We start from the raw sequence: 23,693 nt of genomic DNA on the forward strand, positions 1-23,693 counted from the left end.
TAATTATATTGGATTCTAACCTTCTTTATAATTTGGACATAAATACATATGAAACACTTTCCAAACTAGTCAGATAAGGCATGCAGAGAAATACTTATAAGGACCCTTGTTGCAGCAATGTTTATAATTACAGAAACCTATAATAATTGAAACTTAAAAATAACAAAATATGTTAATATGCCCTTGAAACTAAAATCACACTTAAAAAGACAATGTAAACACACATTTATTGACTTGGAAAGATGTACACATCTAGGAGAAATAAGCTGGTCTCAAAGAATATATATAGGATAATTCCATGTATTGAGCACAAAATAGGAATTCAATAAATATTTACTGAATGAATGGCAAGTAAATATATCTGAACAGATAAACACCAAACAAAATGTTCCCAGTCGTTATTTCTGGGTGATGGGATTATTGGTAATTTTAAATTGTTTTCTATATCTGCTTATCTGAAGTATCTAATTTTTTTGTACAATGCACATGAATTACATGCACAATAAAAAGGGATAAATAAGAAATCCTTGCAAAGCAAACAATGACTCACCAAGGTCAGTTTTAAATCTCAAGACTTACAATTAGGAAATAGGACCTTAACAAAGAACAGAAAATAAAATGACTAGGAAAGTATAATGGTTAAGAAAATATTCCTCCCAGAAACATTGGAGAAAGACAAACCTTCCTTCAATGTCACAGCCAAAAGAGGTTTAGCACAAGTCCATTACATATCTCATATTTATTCAGCTATCTGTAACACAGCACATTAGTTAAATATTAGTAGAGAAAAATACATTGATGCAAAAATAAAGTCAACAAGGCTTATGCTTGTCTGATGCCAAAAAAGTCACATTAAAAAAAAGTCTGTGTATGCCAAACATCTAAATATTTGGGAAAATCTGCAAGACAAATGCCATTTGGATCAATTTCTGGGGTGACTGATTGCATCGTCCACATTCCTCCCAGATGTTTCAGCATTATAAAGAATGTGGCCTTCAGCAACCACGCCAGTGGCTGGGCAGAATCGAGGCCAGCTACACAGTCACCATCACTAAAAACAAGTGCTGGGCAAATAAACACTACCAACTCTCTGATGTCCTTTTGCAGCCAAATTGTAATCCTCTGATTGTTCATATCATTAGGACAATTCTGTTAACTTTGAAACTCTGGAAGCCCTGATAGAGGCAAAGCATTGGCTCTGTTCCTGGCAGATTTGAAGGCGGCATATAGCAGGTGCTATGGAGAACTGGCCAAATGGTGGGCTCTGGGCCCTGGAGACCCCATCAATTGCAAGAACAGCTGTCTATATCTTACATAGCCTCCCAGGCCCCACATGAGCAGTGCAGCCCCCACCTTTTTGGAGTTTGCCCCACCCACCAGGGTGCACTTCCTCAATCAGCACAGCACCAGAAGCAGTTCACAGGAGGCACCCAGGAAGGGGAGGTGAGCTGAGCCTTAGATTACTAGCTAAAAAGAAAAGGATGCCAGCGGCATGGTCATGCTGGACACTGCAAAGATCTAGACTATAGTTCCTGGGAACAGCTGGACTGCTCACAGCTGCTACCCTGAAGAAATGTGGAACATTTGTGGGATAAACTAAAGAACTTAAGAAAGAAGAGGGGCCCTCACCCTCACAGAACCATGGCCCCAATACCACCTATGCTGGAATCAACTGTTTAAATATAGTCATTCTCTACTGGAACATGAGCTCCTGAAGCTGGGACCATATCCTACTAGGCTTGGGATCCCTGCAGATGGCACAGGATTAGACCAACAGTTCTTAATCAGTACCAACTGGCAGCTAAATAAGTGGATAAATGTATAAAATAACAAAACTGTATCTCCCCCAAAGGCTAGGTTCTAAATCCACATCCTGTGAAAATCATGAATGGGCTAAGGTACCTCTAAGAAATTCCTTAAATTGTCCAGAAGGTACATATGGAACCACTCAGCATCTTTCCCCCACTACTGGACAAGGTCATTGGTTTTTCTGTTGTAAGCCAGAGGAACTGGCTACCCAGCTCATACAGAGTGGGCAAGTGCACAGTCTCACACATGCACACGCAAGTACACAAACATAAGGATGCACTGGGCATAACAATGTTCTCACAATGCAGGGGGTAACTAGGAACTCAGGCGAGGCCTCCCACTGCCCCTACACATGCTCATTCTGTGGCCTACCTGCTCAGAGTGGTATGTTGGAGAGAAATTCCAGCACTTTCAACTGTTTCTCTTTCTCTCATTTTCAAATTGTTGATAACACAAATAAATGAAGGAATTAAATTCATGCATGATGCAGCTCAACTGCACTCCTTGAAATGGATTACCATAAACTCAAAAAGCAACTGGGATGGGAAGGGATGGGATGGGGGAAGGGATAAGCCTGCCCCATCAGAACACAGCCCTGGGCAGCAGCTCCCATGTCACCACTCATGCTGTCCTAATCACACCAGCTGCCAGCACACCCTCCTCTCCTGCTACCTTGTGTCCTGTTTCTACAACCTGCCTGATCACACCCCAGCATGGGCTTACACTTTTCATTGTTCAGTCTACCTAGGCCTACATGCTCCAGGACACACCCATGATCTTCTGAAAGCTATTTCTTCAGTAAGCCAACAGTTTGGTAAAACCGCCCCTGCAAGATGGACAATCCCCCATCCCATTCCACTGAATTTTCAGATCCCAAGTGGGTCAAGAGGAAGCAGAACTTCCTGGTGGGAAAGGAACAAAGGGGCAGGAATGGGTGCCAACATGTAGTCACACATCACCAACACCGCCATGCCAAGTCATGTTGGAGCCAAAGAAAACACCAGGAACATTGATCTTATATTTAAAATTTAAACATTTGTTATCATGGAATTTTTTAAGTTTATTTATTTATTCTGAGAGAGAAAGAGATAGCACAAGCAGAGGAAGAGCAGAGAGAGAAAATCCCAAGCAAGCTCTGCACTGTCAGCAAAGAGCCTGATGTGAGGCCCAAACTCACAAAATCACAAGATCATGACCTGAGCCAAAATCAAGACTTGGACTGAGCCACCCAGATGCCCTGACATCATGGATTTTTATATAAATTTTGATTTTCTAAAATACTGCAGTAAATATTACTTTAGTTCTGTGGGGAGGGTTTTGTGCCTCACTCACTAGTAATAGAGCTACTGTTTATTGAGTATAAATAATATACCAGACACTCTGCTTATAAAAATCATATATAAGTCTCACACAGTCTCATCAGTAGTTAGGAATGTGCCTATTCGATAACTGGGGAAATGAGGCAGGCATAGAAAGTAAATAGCATAGGAAGTGTCCCACAGCTGGTAAGAGGTGGTGGGGACACAAATTCAGGAGGGAGTGAACTGGACCACTCTTGATTAGAAAACACCCACCAACTGTGCACATCCTATTTAGGAGAGAGATGACACAGGGAAGTGTGGGGAAGCACAGCCAGCCAGAGAGATTAAGAGTGGACCCATGGTTCCCACAGAGGTTCAGAGAGATTTGCAGGGGGCTGTGCAGACATCTGTGGAAGGACTAAGGAAAGTCTTCCCTTGCTAGAGGATTCACATAAAGAAAGCCCAGTAGGAATTTTAAAAACCAGGTTCTGAATTTTACATGAGATTATTTTAGATTTGTGGAAGATTATTATAAAATCTGGGGCCAAAAGTATTTTTCTTATAATTTAAAATTTTCAGAAAGAATAAAACAAAATATCTCATAGGAAAAATGCCTAATTTGATGTCAAGCCATTGGTCAGCATTCTTTATCTGCTCAAGAACACCACATGCTCGTTAACACCCAGGGATCCATGGAAACCTCAGTGAGAAACCATGAAAGCTCAATGGGAATTTAAGTAGGAGCTCTTTTTTCATGAATGTGTATGTTATATTGAATATCAGTATATCAACACTGGCTCCCAATCCATAATTTTGCCAATACTAGCAGTAGTATTAGATGTTCATTATCTAAGAGAATTTAGATACTGTTAACTCTGGACTATATCAAATATATACTACTGTTCAGACTAAGCTGTCAACAGTAGAGACTGAATTATCACCATTCTGGTATGTCTGGATTGGCACCTCTAAAATTCTGTTTATCAGTTCATTTCTTCTGTCATTGTTGTTTGCCAGACACCTTGCCAGTTGGCAATGGCACTGGCCAAAGTCTAGAAGTGGGTCAAAGCACACACCACTGGTCAAGATCTACTCTTCCTCCCACTTAAATATACAAGAATTTTCTATCATCAGATTTTCTCTAACATCTATCAGTACTACATGGTTTAGCACATAATCCAATAGAGCCCCATGTTAAGAACTGAGAAAATTCTGAGTGGCCTTATTCCCTGCCTTTCTCTTCTTGTACATGAGGCCGCCATGCTCTCATCAGCCTCCAGCCCACTGTCTCCTTGAGACCAAGCACCATGCTTTCAATTAAGTTGCAGAGTTCTGACGGAGAGATATTTGAAGTTGTTGTTGAAATTGCCAAACACCCTGTGACTATCAAGACCATGTTGGAAGATTTGGGAACGGATGTTGAAGGGGATGATGACCCAGTTCCTCTACCAAATGTTAATGTAGCAATATTAAAAAAGGTCATTCAGTGGTGCACCCACCACAAGGATGACCCACCTGCCCCTGAGGATGATGAGAACAAAGAAAAGCGAACAGATGATATCCCTGTTTGGGACCAAGAATTCCTGAAAGTTGGCCAAGGAACACTTTTTGAACTTATTCTGGCTGCGAACTACTTAGACAGGTTTGCTTGATGTTACATGCAAGACTGTTGCCAATATGATCAAGGGGGAAACTCCTGAGGAGAATCTCGCAAGACGTTCAATATCAAAAATGACCTTACTGAAGAAGAGGAAGCCCAGGTACCCAAAGAAAACCAATGGTGTGAAGAGAAGTGAAATGTTATGCCTGACACTGTAACACTGTAAGGATTGTTCCAAATACTAGTTGCATTGCTCTGTTTATAATTGTTAATATTAGACAAACCATAGACAAATGCAGCAGCAAATAAGTTGTTTTAGCAGAATATTCCTCCTTGCATATGTAATTTGAGTACAGATTCCAAATTTATGGCTGAGTTTCTTCTAGTATGATCACAAGTATCTTTTTTCTTTACTCTGAATAAAACTCAACTGTGGGTTCTCAGAAGGCGACATTTTGGGATTTCCCTCTTTATAAAACAACTTCTGCCTAGTTTATTTTCAGTTAACTTTAGTTTAATGACCTTTTAAAAGTTGGCATTGTAAATAAAACAAGTTGCAAATAGTCTGAAGTAGAATTAACAACGTATTATCTTTATTGATGAGTTGGAATCTGGAAAAAGGCTACTTGAGGTAAATGTTTTGAGCAGGGTTACTAGGATGTCTTCCAGCTTCTGGAGTCAAAGAGCACCGCCGGTGTTGATGAGCCTGTGTGCAGCAGGGCTCCCTTCACCGGATCTAAGGACTTGTTTTTGCATTTTTAATTCTTAGCTTTGAATATGTTGGCTAGAGACTCAGTTACTCCTCTGTTGTTTGGGGGGAAATATAACTAGATGGTCTGTTAGCTTTTCGATTAAAAAGGACATATAACCTATGTGATATGTCATCTTTTTATTTATTTATTTTTTTTGTCATCTTTTTATAATAAGTGATCCCATGTGGGGAAAAAGTCACACTAATTGCATGTAAAAATAATTTAACCTTTAATATTAAAATGTCTGGCAAAACCTAGAAAGCATCCATCATGAATGCAAGATACTTTCAATAAAAAGTTACATAAAAAAAAAGAATTGAGAAAATTTTGTCTCCTCAGGTAGAATGTAACTGCTCAACAGCAGGAATTTTGTTTCACTTACTCTCACTGCACTCAGCTCAGGGATGAGCACATATTAGGCCATGACTTAGAAGGTTTACTAAGGTCAAAAGGAGACACAAAGGAAGGTAGGTGGGGCTCTGTGTGGAATCCTGGTGGACAGAGGGTGAGAAAGGATCAAGGGGCCCGGTAGGACTATTTTAGACAGCCTGGGGAAATGTAGCCAGAGGTTAGATTTACAGCAGTGATAGGGAGGGAGGCCAAGTCATCACAGGGTGAACACAGACAGGAAGGGCTATGAACAGAGTAAGCAATAGTCACAACACAAGCTGGTGAAATCTGGAGTCAAGGAGGGGGATGCAAATCAACCCATGCATGTGGTTTAAGATCAAGACTATGCTTGACAGGAGGGCACTAGAAGTCACCCTGATGGCCAAGAAATCATGAGATACTGTCCTCAAAAACACCCTGCCAAGAAATCCCTGCACCCCCAGGGCAATATGTATAGGGCTTAGCTCCATTGCCCTTGGGTTCCTGAGACCCAGCTTAAGCCCTACCTTTCCCAGTTGTGATATCCAGGGCTAACTACTGGTTACCATTCTCTTTTCTAGCCTTCTCCAATGGCTAAAGGAGATGGAGGCTAGCTGATGTAATGCTACTTGTTTATGATTCCAATGGATCAAGAGAAGGGCTTTATTATATGGCCGTATTGTGAAGAACTGAACAACAGTGCCTGCTCTAGGATGCAGAAGAGTTTTAGATTTCTAGAACTTGCTCAGCACCCAATAAAATTCATGGAGCCCCCACAAATAAATCCAGTGGGTCTTTTATGAACCGGCCAAAGGTTACAACCAAATTAGTACAAGCAGCTCTTCACATTCAGTTTTAGTGGTATTGGTTGAAGGGGTTAGAAACCAGATCTTTCTGACTATAAATCTGTTTGTTTCTCCAATTCGAACATCTTCTCCAAGGATTCACTCCCAGGTGAAGAGCTCATTATGCTAGTGAGTTACTGGAAGGACATGAAGATAGAAGACTAGATCCCTAAGGGAGCCCCAGCATCAGAGAAGGTCTCAAAAAAGACCTCCTAAATATTTCTAAAGCTCCACCTTTCCAACTGCCCCTGTGTGTGGCTCTTCGTGTTGCCTGCTCTATGGAGTTTCCTTGTTTGGATCCAGATGGCCAGAGGTGGATTTACTGTTTTCCCACATCCCATCTCATCAATGTCTGTGCCTCCCCCACCCACCCCCACTCCCAGAGGGCTCTCCAGATGGCACCTGTCATAAATGGAAACCAAGGTCAGATTAGTCATCTGCTTACATGAAGAAAGCCACCTTGACTCTCTTTCTCTTTTGCTTTAATTCTGTGACTAAACAAGAGGATTGCATGTTAATGAAGCTACTCATTTAATTAACTGGTGTAAAAGAAACTGTAGCTTCCTCCTTGCAAGGAGGAAAACTGCCTGACCACAGAAACCTCAAAGAGGCACTGGACCCTGGTTGGTATGTAATGTATGAGTACGTACACTTCAATGGGTTGAGGTGATTGCTTTCTCACCCTATGCACCTAACAGAAAAAAGGGGAACTCCCATATGATAGGAAATAATATCAATACCTCTATGATGTTTTGTATGTAATGATCAGCATACAATAACTACTAGACATATTAAGCAAAAAAAATTGACCAATAATCAAGGGAAGAAAGATCATAGAAACAGACCCATAGATTATCCAGATATTTGAATTAGTAGACAAGGACTACTAATAAGTATGACTAAGAGGGAGGGTGCTTTTTGTGATGAGCACTGGATGTTGTATGTAAGTGATGACTCTCTGAATTCTACTTCTGAAACCAATATTGTACTGTACACACCTAAAATTTAAATTCAAAGAAAAAAATTATGATTAACATGTTGAAAACAGAAGGCAAAATGAGCAAAATGGATGAAAAGATGCAGAATTGCAACAGAAACTGCAAACTGTAAGAAAGACTTTAAAAGGGCATTTTACAGTGGAAACATACAATGTATCAAGTCAATTATTCATCAGGACAGCAAACTGGACAAAGTAGATGACAAGATTAGTAAAAACAGTCACAATACTGTGCAGAGTGAAGAAAGAATGGGGGAGAAAGAGAAAACAGCATAAGAGCTATGTGGGAAACAGCCAACTAGTCTAATACACATGTCACTAAGATTGTACTGTGTTTCGACTTCAGATAGACCTAGGCTGAATCTTACCTTCCTATGGGGTTACTTACGGGATCACTTACTCGATGAGCAAATGGTATGCCCGGTAGGTGGCCTTTCTCCTCTAAGCTTCAGTTTCTGGATGTACAATGGCAGCAAATAAGCCAATACTGAAGGCTTTTTTAAGTGGGGCAAGATATTTTGAAAAATTATCTGTGTGTGTGCTTCTCCCAATGATCTCTGCCCCAGGATCAAGATACATGCCAACAATGGCAGAACCCTGGAATAAAAGGCCCTCATACTGGACTTCCAGACTCATAAGCCCTTGGTTAGTGTGAAAGATGGAAAGACTAATGGAGTGGGTTTTCCTATCTCCCAGGCAAGACTAGAGATGGAACAGGATGGAGAATGAGAGAAGAGAGATAATGTAGACCAGGGAAGCATAAGACGTAAATCCTGGGCTGCTCTATCAGAGCGGACAGCATCCTTTGCCAGATCCTGGGGATCACATGGGCCCTGACACTCTTAAGCTTCCTATCTGACCCTCTCCGTTTGGGCAGTCCTTGTTTTATGGATCAACACATTAATAATATGGTTATGACCTACTATATATTATTTCATGCATCGCTAATATTTCATGAGAACATACTATGTGCTAGGCCTTAACATTTCACATGTATCTTAACTCATCTAACACAACCATCTTCGAAGATAGGTACTAATTAAGTATCTTCCTCAAGGTCACCCAGAAAGCAAGGTTCTTCATCAACAAAAAGTGGGTATTATCTGTTGAGTGCCACTATATGTTAAGAACCTCTATACTTGATCTAACTGAAACTAAACAGGAATGTCTGGTGCTCAGTTTCTCCTCTACAACATGGTCATGTTGCTAACCATCGCTATTCCCACAAGGCAGCTATGAAGCCTAAAAGAGGTAATTATATAAAATGACCACCATAGTAATCAACACATTGTCAATACTCATTAAACATGCTGTCTCTTTCTTGCTTTTGTGTGACAATGGAGATCTCAGAAATATGGGATGATCTGGAATTTAAAATGTTCCATATATAAATACACACACACACACACACACACACACACATAATTTACACAAAGAACAAAACTTAGCATCTACCCCTCATGCTGTGCTTTTTCATGTATTTAATGAGAGTGAAGTAAATGACAAATGTGCCTGTCTCTGATTTGGTTTAGGGTTGTAAGCTAGAATATCAAAGGTTACTTGGATATATCTTAGTGTTAGGGTCCTATTCTTGTCAGGCATATCTAAGATCAATTTGATCTGAACTGCTATTTTGCCCTGACCAAACAGCTAACCACAGGGGCCCCAATCAAGGCTCAGATCCCCGCTCAGAAAGCTGCACAGCTGAAGGAATACCCACCCTGGGGCCTGAGGCAGGTAGGTATGGGATGCAGGATTTATTCCCCAGCTCCAGGGTCCCTTGAAGTCTGGATCAGAACATATCAGGGCACCTCAGGCCATCCCCACAGAGACTGCCCCAAGTAACTGATGCCTGGAGACAACTCCTCTCCAAAGGCCTGGCACAGTAGTGTATCTGCCCCGGGCAAGCCAGGGGGACAGGTAAACATAATGGGGTCATAGGAGGATTCAGAATTTAAAAGAAAATCACAAGGTCCAGGCAAAAGAGGAAAGCTGAAACTGAAGTTCCTGCTCTTCCCATCAGAGGTAATCTCATTTTAAACTTGGCCTCAAGGTTTCTAGAAACCTATTTAGATCTTGTGTAGCCTCTGCGTATGACTAGAATAGAAGTCAGAAAGTCAGCTGAGGAAACAGGGTTGTCAGCTTCTGAGACCACTCTGAGCCAGGCCAGGGCAGGTGCTAGGACCTGAAGGGAAGGACCTGTGCAGCTCCTAGAGCTGACGGGAGATGGTTAATGTCCCATCCTGGTCTCAATTCAGAGAGGGTAACCCCTTAAAAAAAAAAACACTTTTTTAAAAAAAATGTTTATTTTTGAGAGAGAACACGAGCAGGGGAGGGCCAGAGTGAGGGAGACCGAGAATCTGAAGCAGGCTCAGCCCTGTCAGAGCACAGCCTGACATGGGGCTCTAACCCACAAACCATGAGACCATGACCCGAGCCAAAGGTGAAGAACAGAACCATCCAGGCACCCCAGGAAACCACTCTTTACTGGGCTCCCATCGTGCACCAAGCACCAAACACTAAACTGCATACTTGACAGAACCTTCCCAGAAGCCTTGTATTGTACAAACAATTATCCTCAATTTAAATAAAGGAACCTGCCTTAGGAGATGTGCAGTCCCAACTCCAGGCCTCTCAGTGGGTACAAGGATATAATAAAGCCAGGTCGGTCTGATTCTTAAGCTCAGGAAGGCTTGTTTCCCTGCATCCTCTTCTATTCTGGTTACTGAGATGTCCCCCTGAACCAGACACTGCCCCAGGATCTCTACAGACATGATTTCATCTGAATTCTCACAATCTCCCTGACTACATAGAAAACTTTTTGACCAGCCCAGATGTCCATTAAGGGTTTTTTTTTTTTTCCTACTATAAGACTGTACAAACTCCTGAATGCCAAGAAGGAAGAAGATGACACTCTCTTCTAAACATGTGCTTTGTAATTCCAGGGTCTTAAGAAAACTATAAATTCCAAGCTTCTTCTTCGTGGAGAGATGAAAGATATACCACATTCATGGAAAGGAAGTTTTCATGGTTAGAGAAAGGTCACTGTTCTCAAAATTGACCTATAAATTTGATGCAACTCCATTCAAAACAAGCTTTGTCAATCAGGCTGATAAGCTGATTATGAATGTATATGGAAGAGAAACAGACCAAGCATAGCCACACTACTTCTGAAGAAGAATAAAGGAACTTATTTTACCAGATACAAAGACTAAATATATAAGTATAATAATTAAAATAGAATGGTGTTGGTATAGGACTAGAAAGAAAAAAAAGACCAACAAAGCAGAATAGAGAGCCCAAGAAGAGATCCTTACCTATCTGGAACTTTAATATATGAAAGACACAGCATGATCACCACAGGGGAAAGTGGAGATAATTCAATCCATAGAACTGGAAAATGTGGTTCTCCATGTGTAAAAATTGAAATTGGATCTCTAACTCATCATTCATAAAAATCAACTCTGTGTGTGTGTGTGTGTGTGTGTGTATCTTTCTGACCTTGGGATAGAAAAAGATTTCTTAAACAAGATTCAGAAAGCTCTAGCAACAAAAGAAAAAATTTATACATTTCATTTCATTAAAATTAAAAACTTTTATTAATCAAAGGAGGACTCAGTGAAAGAGAAAGATCACACTACAACACAGAGCAGATATCTGTGAAATAAACGACCAATATCAAGAATCTATAAAAAGTACCTACAAAAAATGATAAAAATACAAAACCCAGTAGAAATAAGCAACAGACACTATCAGATATTTTCATAGAAGAGCAAACACTTAACCAATAACAAATGAAGAAATGTTATGCCTTAATAGCAATGAACAAATAGGAAAATCAATGAGATCATGAGATTTCACCGTACATTCATTCAATCAGAAAAATACTAAGTCTGATAATACTCAAGGTCCAAAAGAATGCCACTTAATGTGGATATTTTATACATTGACAATAAGAGTGTAAAATTATACAAGTATTTTGAAAAGCAATTTGGCATCGTCTTGTAAGTTTGGACAGTCATCAAACCAAAGCCCCATCAATAGCATAACGGACAAAGAAAGTATGGATATTTCACACACCGGAATGTTACACGTATAGACACAGTAAATCTTAAAGTTGCCTGGGAAAACAGAGGTCCCTTTTATCTTAGAAGCTAGCCAGTAAGAACTTTCATTCAGCTCAGGACACCTGAAACTGAAAATAAACAAGGGAAGAACGATCGCAGCCTTCAGAATCACGATCACCTCCGCGGGGTAAAGAAGGCAGATAGTGGGATGAGGGAGGAGCGCATGGGTAGACCTAAGTTTTGATAATATACAATTTTTTACTTAAGTTGTGGGTTCACAAGTGTTTATTATATCATTTAATGAATAAAAGAGAACCAGTGATAATATGGGTCATAAAAACAACTGTGATTCATCCCATTATGTATACCTGAGGTCCAATTTTTATAAATCTGGAATGCAGGTACAATGGAATATTGGTAAATGCCAGAACACTGTCATCTATAACTAGCACTGACCCACTGTCTATACTGCTACAGACTGGAAACTGGAGCCAAAGGTTCCCCATGCAGCCGTTACACCTGAACATCTGCAGCAGATAAATATGCAGCCATGTTAACGCTACAGCAGTTCGTAGTCATGACCATGACAGACATCAGCCTGGACCTGCTCAGACTTCCATCTTCCCACACAGCTCTCCCCATAGTCACTTGAGAGGAAGCATGTACAAAAATGGGTGAATTCTGTACACAGGAGCCCATTCAGCATGCCCACAACTTTAGGCAATGCACAGGAGAATTCAAGGGACCACAGGCAAGAGAGGAGAAAAGTCAGATGATAGAGTAGGACACAGAGTCCATAAAATTGCCACGTGGCTCCCTGGTTGAGAAAGCCTTGTGCACAGCCCCCTGCCTGCTTGGTTCCTGAGAGGAAGGGAAAATCAGGATAGACAACAGCATATTTAGCCTGACATGTGGGAAATATGCTATGCTGTGAGGTGTGGAGGCTGGAAATGGAAACCAATTTCCCAAAGAAATATCTCTGTTCATGGGTGGCTGGATCATTTTGGGTCCCTGAGGGAAAATTGGATGTTCACAGCTCAGGAAGGAAATGTGCCTCCTCTAACACATCCCTGGACGCTCACCACAAGCAAAGCTTAGCCTGGAAAGGTGGATGCCAAAGATGACCCTGGAGCATGGCTGATATTACCGGTCCTCAACTCAGCAAATGCCCCCCCAAACTCCTGAAAGTCAGAGCCGCAGCTCAGAACAAGCAGACAGCAAATGTCAGAAGGATGAAAGCCAAGACATCAGTAATTCATGGCTTTCTTTTGGTTCAAAACCAAAGGCTTTTGAGCTTCAGAAGTGAGTCATTTAGGAAGAGAATCAACATTTTAAGGAAGAGAAGGGGGAGAGGATATCATAAAAAAGGAACCATCTCCTCCTCATAAACCCAGAGTGGCAAGAGAAACATCTCTCAATCCTTACATCACCTTCACTGCCCAGCACTGTATGGAACAGAATATATTCTCACTAACTGCTGCTGACTGCCTAATTAATTTCTACAATCCAAGAGGCACAGGAAATACACACGGAATTAGTATTGCATGCACAGTGTTAGCATCATATAAAAACTGAATAGAAGCAGAGACGGGGGTGGGGGGGCGGGGAAGGAGTGGTGAGCAAGAGGAAGGCAGGGGGCTAAGGAGGTAGTCCTCTCAAGGCCACTACATATTCCGGAAGGGCTGCTTGCAGCCCAGGATCTCAACTAGAACAGAATAATAAAAGCAGTAGGAGGTCACAAAAAATCATTTCCATGTGGGAATAAAGACCAAATGCTAGATATGGCTCAGAGCAATGGAGTAAGCATGAGATGAGAAATTAGGAAATCTAAAATAAGACATTATGTCTCAGTCTGCTCATCTCTCAAATGGTACCATGCCTACCAAGGCTGTGTATGGACCAAGTGATATGAACATGAGTGTATACGGAAAGGAATGGAACATTATAGAAGCACAAAGAATGGTCACTGGCAGTTTCTAAGCCAACCCAAAGATGGGAGTGGGAATAGACAAGCTGAAAGTTCTTAAAGACAAACACACTTCAGTCCAGGGAGCCGCATGCCCAAACCTAGGACCTGGACTGGTTCAGGCACAGCAGAAAAGTACAGGGGCTGTCTGAGGGTCTCTGTGAGTGGCTTTGCTCTTTTCCCTTCCAACACTATAGGTACAGCCAACATCCCGAGGGACTGAGCTAGGCTACATCAGCGCTCCACTGGGAGACCTTCCCTGGAACCCCGTGAAGATCCCACCACAGGAGTCCTGGGGGTAGTGCAACAGCAAGCAATGGGGCCACCCCAGGTGGCCCCCAGCAACCAGCTTGCAGGGACAGGCCCTACTCCTTACAGATCCATCATACCAGTCACAGGACTCACCGATGCGGCAGCCTGCCTTTACCATTTGCTTGTCATATGCTTTTGTCGATTCCTCCTAATCCTATCAGGTCCTTCTTTTATCCTCATTTGACAGATGAGCAAACTGAGCCTTAAGTTGGCCCCAAATCACATACTGGTTTGTGGCAAAGTCAGGATTTAAACCAAACACATCTTTGTCCACAACGCCTACACTTTTATCTATTGTTTTGAGTATTGTATTAATAAACTGAGTGTTAATTAAGGAATTAACACTCAAGAGGATGCAGGCACAGCTTATGAGTTTCTTTTAGGGGCATGAAAGAAGAGGGCACATGCCCTTTGGGCAAAAGGCCCTTCAGGAGAAGGTGTGGGCAGTGGCAGGGGGCAGAGGGAAGGTGAGGCTTCGGTGCCCACTTACTCACTGTCCACAGACCCAGGATTAGCCAGGCTGGCATTGCTTATCCCCTCCTCTTCCTTGCAAGCTCTAGGGAAGAAGCAGTGGTAATGGAATACACAGAGCTCCGCATGTCCCTCAGTTGGGACATGAGGCACAAGCCCCATGGAGCTAGAGCCACATGGATCTGAATCTTGGAACCAGTGTGTTCCAGAACCTCTGAATGCAGAAAGAGAAAGAGAGCCCACTGGGCCCAGAAGGAGGACTTGGCCTAAATTACCCACAAATGGCATTCTTAGAAGAGGAGGAGGGACCAGACTAGATCTCCCTCAGGAGCACAAGAGAGAAAGGTCTGAGCTCCAGCCTGTCACCCAGTGCCCTCTACACACACACACCAAGAACTGTGTGGTCCAATGAAGATCTTAAGCGCTGACCCATCATCCCTCCTCCCTTACAGGGGAAGTGAAAATGGCCAAGAGGCAGAACAGCAAGAGAGTACATGAAATGATTAACTCCCCGTCCTCCCCGACAGGATGCAAGAGAGAGGACCTCAGAGGGCACATGAGCAGGCTGAGACAGAGCCTCTCAAGGGTAGTCTGGGCTTCCCTAAGGAAGCAGAGAGAAGCAGAGACAAGTTAACGTGGTATGGAGGAGAGCAGCCTTCAACTCTTCAGCTCTCCTACTCCCCAGTTTTCTGTCTCCCAAGAGTCTCCTCCTCCTCTGCAGAGCTCCTTGCAGGCCCCATGCACCTCCTCACCCTTGTTTCCCTTGGCTGATTCTCCCATGGCACCTCATGGGCTCCAGGGCACCCAGGAGTGCTTAGCACATACTTTGTGGTGCAGCAGATAAGGGGCAGCAAAGCTCTGATTTGATCAGTGAGTCTGGAACATAGTAGGTGCTCAATAAGTACTTCTTGGCTCAGACTCTCTATTTTGTCTACAGAAACAAGAGTATAAAAGGCTGGTACCACTGCAAGGAGCTTTGGCTCATGGGAAGCCCTCTCCTTTCAGCTTTGTACAGGCAGACTCCAAGCCTCCAGTTGAGGTTCTTTGCCCACTACTCTCTCTCTCTCAGAGGTTAAGAGTAGAGAGTTATCAAATATCAGGATACATTTTTTTTAATGCCCAGGAGATTCTGTGATGAGTACATGGCACCTTTTTCCATCCTTGAGAGTCAGTGTTAGAAATCCCTGATTTTTAGTTTTCCAAATGCCTCATCCCCATCTATACCTCCATGCTTTTGTGCTTTGACCCTCTTCCTAAAATCCTCTCTCCATACTTGCACTTTTGTTAAGGCTTACTCAAGTGCACCTCCCTCCCAGATCCCAGAGTCCCCTGAAGACAGAACAATTTGTTGTCCATTCTCATTCTTCTGTACCAGTACCAGAAGAACTCCACCTCTACCCTCAGTCCACACAAGTTATCCAATCCTCCCCGCCCAGGAAACATAACATTACCTGGCCAGTAAGTGTCAATTCTGAGAATTACGTCAAAGTTACTATAGAGTAAAGCTTTCTATTACAGCTGAAACCAGTGGATGATAAAATTTTTAGGGGCTACCACAGGAACAGAACCTAGTAAAGAAGAAAGCCTAGCTGAGAAATGGAGGAGACTAAGTTTTGATAATACTGATTGAGCACCTGGATTCACCCATGCCTGAAGTCCACACCTAGACTTTCCATTGTGTGAACCTACAAATTCTTGGTTTGTCTGAGCCAATTTGAGTCAGGTTCTCTGTCACTTGCTCCTGAAACGATCCGGGCTCATATAAACATCACTACCTCCCCAGGGACCTAATAGAGCATGGCACATAGTAGACATTAAGTAAATACCAAATCAAATTAAACAATTCTGAGGCAGCCTATTTAAACGCTGGCCTTCAAAAGTACAACCATAACATCAACCTCTGCCTTCTTGGGAAAAAGAAAACCTCCTTGTTCTACTTTGACTTCCAATCCCATTGTGACATCACTTTGGTTCCTTGGGAGCTGCTGTGGAGAAAGGCTTATTATCTTCCAACTTTTAGAAGAGCACTTCTAATTAAAGCAATATTAAACAGTAATAACTGTCTTATAGTTTTATGGCCATGCCCATGATCACATAAATAAGGATTTTATATCCAATTAGCATTTTATATTTATTCAATCCTAAAACAATCTAGCATTTTTATTAATCAAATAAAATAGCATTTAATAGATATGGTTGTTTTAGCTTCTGAAATTAGCTACATATATAAAATAACACCACATCCAATTATGCGATATATTGCCCCAAAAGAACAATACGTGTTTGCCAGGATTTCTGTCAACCTGACACCCATATTTACCTCAATAAGCTCAAACCAACATTTTCCAGCCTTCCATTATTTGCGTAATATGCCCATGATTTCTGCTATACTATTATTTACTTAAAATGTTTCTTTAAATAGGCCCATTTTGTTCATTTAAATAATTTTATTTTAAAAAGACTTTATATCATGAGTTTGATATGCTAGCTATGCTTTCACACAATATTCAAATAAAGACATAGCTACTAACATAAAAATGGTTTATCTCTACTGATTTAAAGTCTCTCGCGTACCAACAATGGTAGTCATGGCGCATGTAGGGGAAACTTGTGAGTTAAACATTACAGTGAGAATTCCAAGAGTGTCCTGTCCAGTATCTTCCTGAGCCTACCTGTGTCACACATGGGGCCTCCACCTGGGACCTCCCTGCGGTGAGCTTTCTCCTCCTTACTAAGCACTGAGTTACTATGGAGCAACAATGAACTTGGCAGTACAAAGTTAGAAACAACTTTCACGTGGTACATCACCTCTTCGATTGTGCAGGACAATTGCATTTTAAGCAAAGGATCCATTTCTGAAGGTGTCAGACCACTTAAAACTAGTACATTTCCAGGCCTAGGGGTAAGTACAAAGTAAAGGGGATGAACCCTAAAAGCCCATAAATCTGCAAACACTCTCATATACTTTCTTTAAAACTGCTTTTTATTTTCTCAGCCTTGGCCCTAGTGGTCCATGGCGTGCTCATACCTGCATTACCATGCAGCGTATCCCGGAGATGGTGGTCCGGCCTCCTTCATGGTACTTTATCAGCTCTACTTTCTGGACCAAACTTACTGACATTCAGGTATAATTTTCAGGACTAACAATGCTCCTTAATAAGCCCTTGAATGACATTTATACCTCTATAAGGTGTAAAAAGAGGACTTCAGGGATAATAACAATGCATGTTAAAATAACAGCCCAATGGTTACCAAAACGGCTCATAGCCTGTCAATGCACACCAGCAACAAAAGGATTCCCAAGATGTGAGCAAAGAACGGGGTATTTCTATTTACCAGTTCAAGGGTGAATGCAGTTTATAGTTCAGCCATCTGGCTTTGAAACCATGCAATTTGTAAGAAAAAAAAATGGGAGGATCGAGTAAATCATTTCCAAATTTGTGCATAAAGGGACGTTCTTGAAATTTTTATATCACATGTTTCAAATCTGCTAATTCAACTGCACGTGGATCACATTGCTACTGGCAGGGACCTTTCAGAAGGGAGGAAACTGGGGAGGACCATCAACCTGCAGGGTGGATGGGAGAAGCCTGCGGCACTACTTTGTAAGAGATTTGCTAATTGCGAAATGGAGAGAAGGGGTCAGCCATTTGGTGACATCTCAGATGCAGTAAGGCTCAGGGCAGAATTGCTGAACATATTATTCCAATTGGTTCTCACATCTCCTTTATAGAGGTAAAAAATTGGAAGGCTCAGGGAGGTTCCAGACTTGCTCACCAATGCAGTTTCTGAGAGCACAGGCCCCAGGAGAAGGCAGCCCCTACTTTAGGCACAGGGAAGTAAGGGCAGACAGAGCAAAGACCGGCTCAGAGGGACGGAGAGTGGGGGAGCTCTGTGACAGGTCATGTGGACGTAAGGGGCACAGGGCAGCTTGTCTCTGCAGATGGAGAGCAAAAACCCGTACAGGAGTGAAGAGCCTCTAAAAGGCAGGGGGAGAGGAACTGCAGCCCCAGAGCATGGGAGGACAGTGAGTGGAAGAGGAAGCGAGTCTAGGATGAGCTGCAGATTAGGGACATCTGGCCCTGTAGTGGAAAGGTGGGGTCCCAGCGGCTATGAAAGAGCCTGTCAGATTCACCCCAGGCCTGAGGCCAAGATGGCCACAGAAGCAGAGCACTATTGGGGTTCCAGCATCAGACCTGAAACCCCAAAAAGGTCCTGGACCCAACCTGCCCATTTTCACCCACATGACCTGAGCTATTGGCTCTGCCCTCAAAGGCTGCTGTGAGAGTAGACTGAGAAACCCAAGTAGTCCAGTGCTCCCCAAATTGTAAAGCAGATGAGAAGGGAGTGCAGCTGGACTTCTCTCCACATTATTCACACAAGATGACATCTGGCTATCACATTCTGTCCTTAAGCTTACCAGGGGTGACTAAGTAATACCAAGCGATTCCATCTGTGTTGCAAGGCCCAGACCCCTGAGAGAATTTATTTATAAAAACATTTTCAAATTCAGGCAGGCCCCCCACCAAGCAGGGATCAACTTTTATTTGCACAGGGACAATACTTAGCCCACCAATGCTCAAATCCCACTATCCTCTCTGATAGCCACTTGCAACTTTCTTGGCTTAAAATTGCCCTCTAAAAGAGGATCTCCCTGACCTTCCAGGAAGCCTGCCTAACCAGACAGGCCAAGTTCGATGCCCTTCCCAGTGCTCCCATTTCCTCCAGATATCCATTTACTTCTTAGCCTCCCCATGAAGACCATGAAATCCTTGGGGGCAAGAACTACCTCCTACTCACCCTCATATCTCACTATCTAGCAGAGCAACCAAAACACAGCAGACGCTTAATAAACATGTGATAAGTGGAAATTAATGGTGTGACTGATTCCCACAGACACTGCGGGATATGGACTAAGGAGTCACCATATTTGGGGGCTCTCTTCATTATGTTAGTGCTTTGCTCATAACATGAATGCTTTAAAAGTCCACTTAGCTGAAGGTTGCCTGTCTTTGTGAAGGTAGCATGATTTTTTTGTTTGTTTCTTTGTGATTTGTTTCTTTGTTTTAATGTATGAAATTTAAAGAATAAGTCTAATGGGGCCCAACAAGGTGAAGGAAATGTTTGGCACTCCTGCTGGTGGCTCTGAGTCAGTGCTTCCCTGAAAGGAAACAGTTAGGAGCTGCATCAGCTCCACAGCCACTCTGCAAATGTCCCTAAGGTCCCCAAAGTAGCATTCCCAGTAAGATGTCTTGAGAAAAAATGCCAGTTGTGCAATGCTAATACAACTAGCAAGGCTGGGGGTATCTAGCCTTTCAAAACTATATTGGAAGCCAGCCCACTCTATGGTTTTGAGAATCCCAAGGGACCATCCTCATTCCTTGGGAGAATCCCTTCCCTCCTCTTACTGTTCTGGAGTTCAGAGTAACATCACAGCTGCTCTACATGTAGTACAGGTTTCCCAGAAGAAAATCGAAAGCAAACTATTTAATTTATTCCACTTCCTGTAGTTCAGAAGCTGAACTCATCAGGGGTTTGGTGACTCACCTGCTGACCTCAAGGTGCACAATTTGATTTTTCACGCTCTTCGCACCTCAACAGAACCACCAGGAGGATGAAGGGCACTGGAGGCTGGAGGCCTGGAAACCTTCTGCTACCTGAGGTGGATAAATTCCACTGCCAACAACAGCATCCCTGGGCTGTTTATTGGTCCGCAGAAATATAGTTTTGAGGAAGTAATTTTCCTTTTCTTCTTCTTTTTTTTTCCTTCTTTCATTCTTTTTCTTTTGTTTTTAAAATTCAGTTTTTATTTTAATTCCAGTTAATTAACAGTGTTATATTAGTCTCAAGTGTACAATATAGTGATTCAACAATTCCATATGTCATCCAGCGCTTACCACAGCAAATACATCCCTTAATTCCCATCACCTATTTCACCCAACCCCCGCACCTCCCCTCTAGTACCCATCATTTTTTCTCTACAGTTGAAAGTCTATTTCTTAGTTTGTCTCTTTTTTTTTTTCCCTTTTGCTTGTTTTGTTTCTTAAATTCCACATGAGTGAAATCATATGATGCTTGTCTTTCTTTGACTGACTTATTTCATTTACCATTATACTCTCTAGATCCACCCATATTGCAGCAAATGGCAAGATTTCATTCTTTTAATGGCTGAATAATATTCCATTGCACATATATGCCACATCTTCTTTACCCATTTATCTATCGACGGACAATTAGGCTGCTTCCATAGTTTGGCTATTGTAAAATAATGCTGCTATAAACAAAGGGTCGTGTATCCCTTTGAATTAGTGTTTTTGTTTTGGGAGTAGATATCCAGCAGTGCAATTACTAGATCATAGGATAGTTCCATTTCTAACTTTCTTATTTATTTATTTTTATATACAATGCTTATGTTTATTTTTTTTCAACAGTTTATTATCAAATTGGTTTTCATATAACACCCAGTGCTCTTCCCCACAAGTGCCCTCCTCCATCACCTCCATCTCTCTTCCCCCTCCCCCTCCCCCTTCAACCCTCAGTTCCTTTTCAGTATTCAATAGTCTCTCAGGTTTTGCATCCCTCTCTCTCCCCAACTCTCTTTCCCCCTTCCCCTCCCCCTGGTCCTCCATTAGGTTTCTCTTGTTCTCCTGTTAGACCTATGAGTGCAAACATATAGTATCTGTCCTTCTCTGCCTGACTCATTTCGCTTAGCATGACACCCTCAAGGTCCATCCACTTTGCTACAAATGGCCAGATTTCATTCTTTCTCATTGCCATGTAATACTCCATTGTATATATATATACCACATCTTCTTGATCCACTCATCCGGTGATGAACATTTAGGCTCTTTCCATGATTTAGCTATTGTTGACAGTGCCGCTATGAACATTGGGATACATGTGCCCCCACGCATCAGCACTTCTGTATCCCCTGGGTAAATCCCTAGCAGTGCTATTGCTGGGTCATAGGGGAGTTCTATTGATAGTTTTTTGAGGAGCCTCCACACTGTTTTCCAGAGCGGCTGCACCAGTTTACATTCCCACCAACAGTGCAGGAGGGTGCCCATCTCTCCACATCCTCACCAGCATCTATAGTCTCTTGATTTGTTCATTTTAGCCACTCTGACTGATGTGAGGTGGTATCTCAGTGTGGTTTTGATTTGTATTTCCCTGATGATGAGTGATGCTGAGCATCGTTTCATGTACCTGTAGGCCATCTGGATGTCCTCTTTGGAGAAGTGTCTCTTTATATCTTCTGACCATTTCTTCACTGGGTTATTTATTTTTCGGGTGTGGAGTTTGGTGAGTTCATTGTAGATTTTGGATACTAGCCCTTTATCTGATATGTCATTTGCAACTATCTTTTCCCATTCTGTCGGTTGCCTGTTAGGTTTTTTTATTGTTTCCTTGGCAGTGCAGGAGCTTTTTAACTTGATGAGGTCCCAAGAGTTCATTTTTGCTTTCACTTCCCGTGCCTTTGGGGATGTGTCGAGTAGGAAATTGCTACAGTTGAGGTTAAGGAGGTTGTTTCCTACTTTCTCCTCGAGGGTTTTGATGGTTTCCTGTCTCACATTCAGGTCCTTCAGCCATTTTATTTTTGTGTATGGTGTAAGAAAGTGGTCTAGTTTCATTCTTCTGCATGTTGCTGTCCAGTTCTCCCAGCACCACCTGCTAAAGAGGCAATCTTTTTTCCATGGGATACTCTTTCCTGCTTTGTCAAAAATTAATTGGCCGTACATTTGTGGGCCCAGTTCTGGGTTCTCTATTCTATTCCATTGGTCTCTGTGTCTGTTTTTGTGCCAATACCATAGTGTCTTGATGATGACAGTTTTGTAGTAGAGGCTAAAGTCTGGAATTGTGATACCTCCCATTTTGGTTTTCTTCTTCAATATTACTTTGGCTATTTGGGGGTCTTTTGTGGTTCCAAACCAAATTGAGGATGGCTTGTCCTAGCTTTGAGAAGAATGCTGGTGCAATTTTGATGGGGATGGCATTGAATGTGTAGATTGCTTTGGGTAGCAATGACATTTTCACAATGTTTATTCTTCTGATCCATGAGGATGGAATGTTTTTCCATTTCTTAGTGTCTTCTTCAATTTCTTTCATAAGTTTTCTATAGTTTTCATCATATAGGTCTTTTACATCCTTGGTTAGGTTTACTCCTAGATATTTTATGTGCTTTTCCTTTTCTAATTTATCTCTTTCTTACCTATGAAATATAAGCTCTAAACAAATGACATAATGCCAAGTAACCTTTGGCAAAAGATCCTGAATGGCAGGAAAGGTGAGAATCCTTGAAATTCAGGCTGAATGGATGGGACCAGCTACTGCATGGCCTGTTTTTAGTGGTTCCAATCATCATCCAGTGTTTCCTGTAGCAGAAGATGCCACGATTATTATTAAATATGTTTTTTTTCCATTTCTCATATTCTTTCCTTAGGGTAAATTTCTATGGCTTTACTGAATTCAGGGGTATCAACAATTTTAAAACTTTTTAATGTTTATTTTATATTTGAGAGAGACAGACAGATAGTGCATGAGCACAGGAGGGGCAGAGAGAGACAGAGACAGAATCTGAAGCAGGCTACAGGTTCTGAGCTGTCAGCAGAGAGCCTGGTGCAAATCTTGAACCCACGAGCTGAGAGATTATGGCCTGAGCCAAAGTCAGATGCTTAACCAACTGAGCCACAACTGAGCCACCCAGGCGCCCCTGCCATCCCCCAGGGCTATGTACGTTTTAAGGCCAGTTGATACATCCTGCCAAAGCCCCCCGCCCCCCAGGGCTATGTACATTTTAAGGCCAGTTGATACAACAGTGTGTAAGGGCCCAGCAGTGGACATGGTCATTGCTTAGCATCTTTTCACATGGTATAAGGAAAATGCAGTTATACTTTCAGTGTGCTTTAATTGGATTATTAAGAATGCCTGACTCTCTAAAAGACAGAGGAACTAAAATCTTCTCTTCTTAAGATCAAGGAGAAATGTGCCAAGGAGAAATCTTTCAAACAGCATCTAGCTAAATAACAGGTGTGTGTGATATATTGTTAAGTAAAGGAGGGTGCATAAGAACAGTCACTGAGGATTAGATGTATCTTTCCCTGTGGATACCCAGCCCGCACACTAAACCTGTTTCTCAGGCATGTTGGCCACCTTGCAAATATGGCCCAGGAACACCAGGCCACAGCCAACCCCCGAGTATGCAAT

General features: G+C 42.2%; 1 protein-coding gene and 1 pseudogene across 1 annotated transcript in view; one reads left to right on the forward strand and one right to left on the reverse strand.

The window, feature by feature from the left end:
• Positions 1–23,693, reverse strand: part of CLSTN2 (calsyntenin 2) — a 589,043-nt gene that overhangs the window by 517,880 nt on the left and 47,470 nt on the right. The window lies entirely within an intron of this gene.
• LOC115292204 lies at positions 4,418–4,989 on the forward strand (annotated as a pseudogene).

Source organism: Suricata suricatta, chromosome 5 (genome assembly GCF_006229205.1).
Source record: "Suricata suricatta isolate VVHF042 chromosome 5, meerkat_22Aug2017_6uvM2_HiC, whole genome shotgun sequence".
NCBI classification, from domain to species: Eukaryota; Metazoa; Chordata; class Mammalia; order Carnivora; family Herpestidae; genus Suricata; species Suricata suricatta.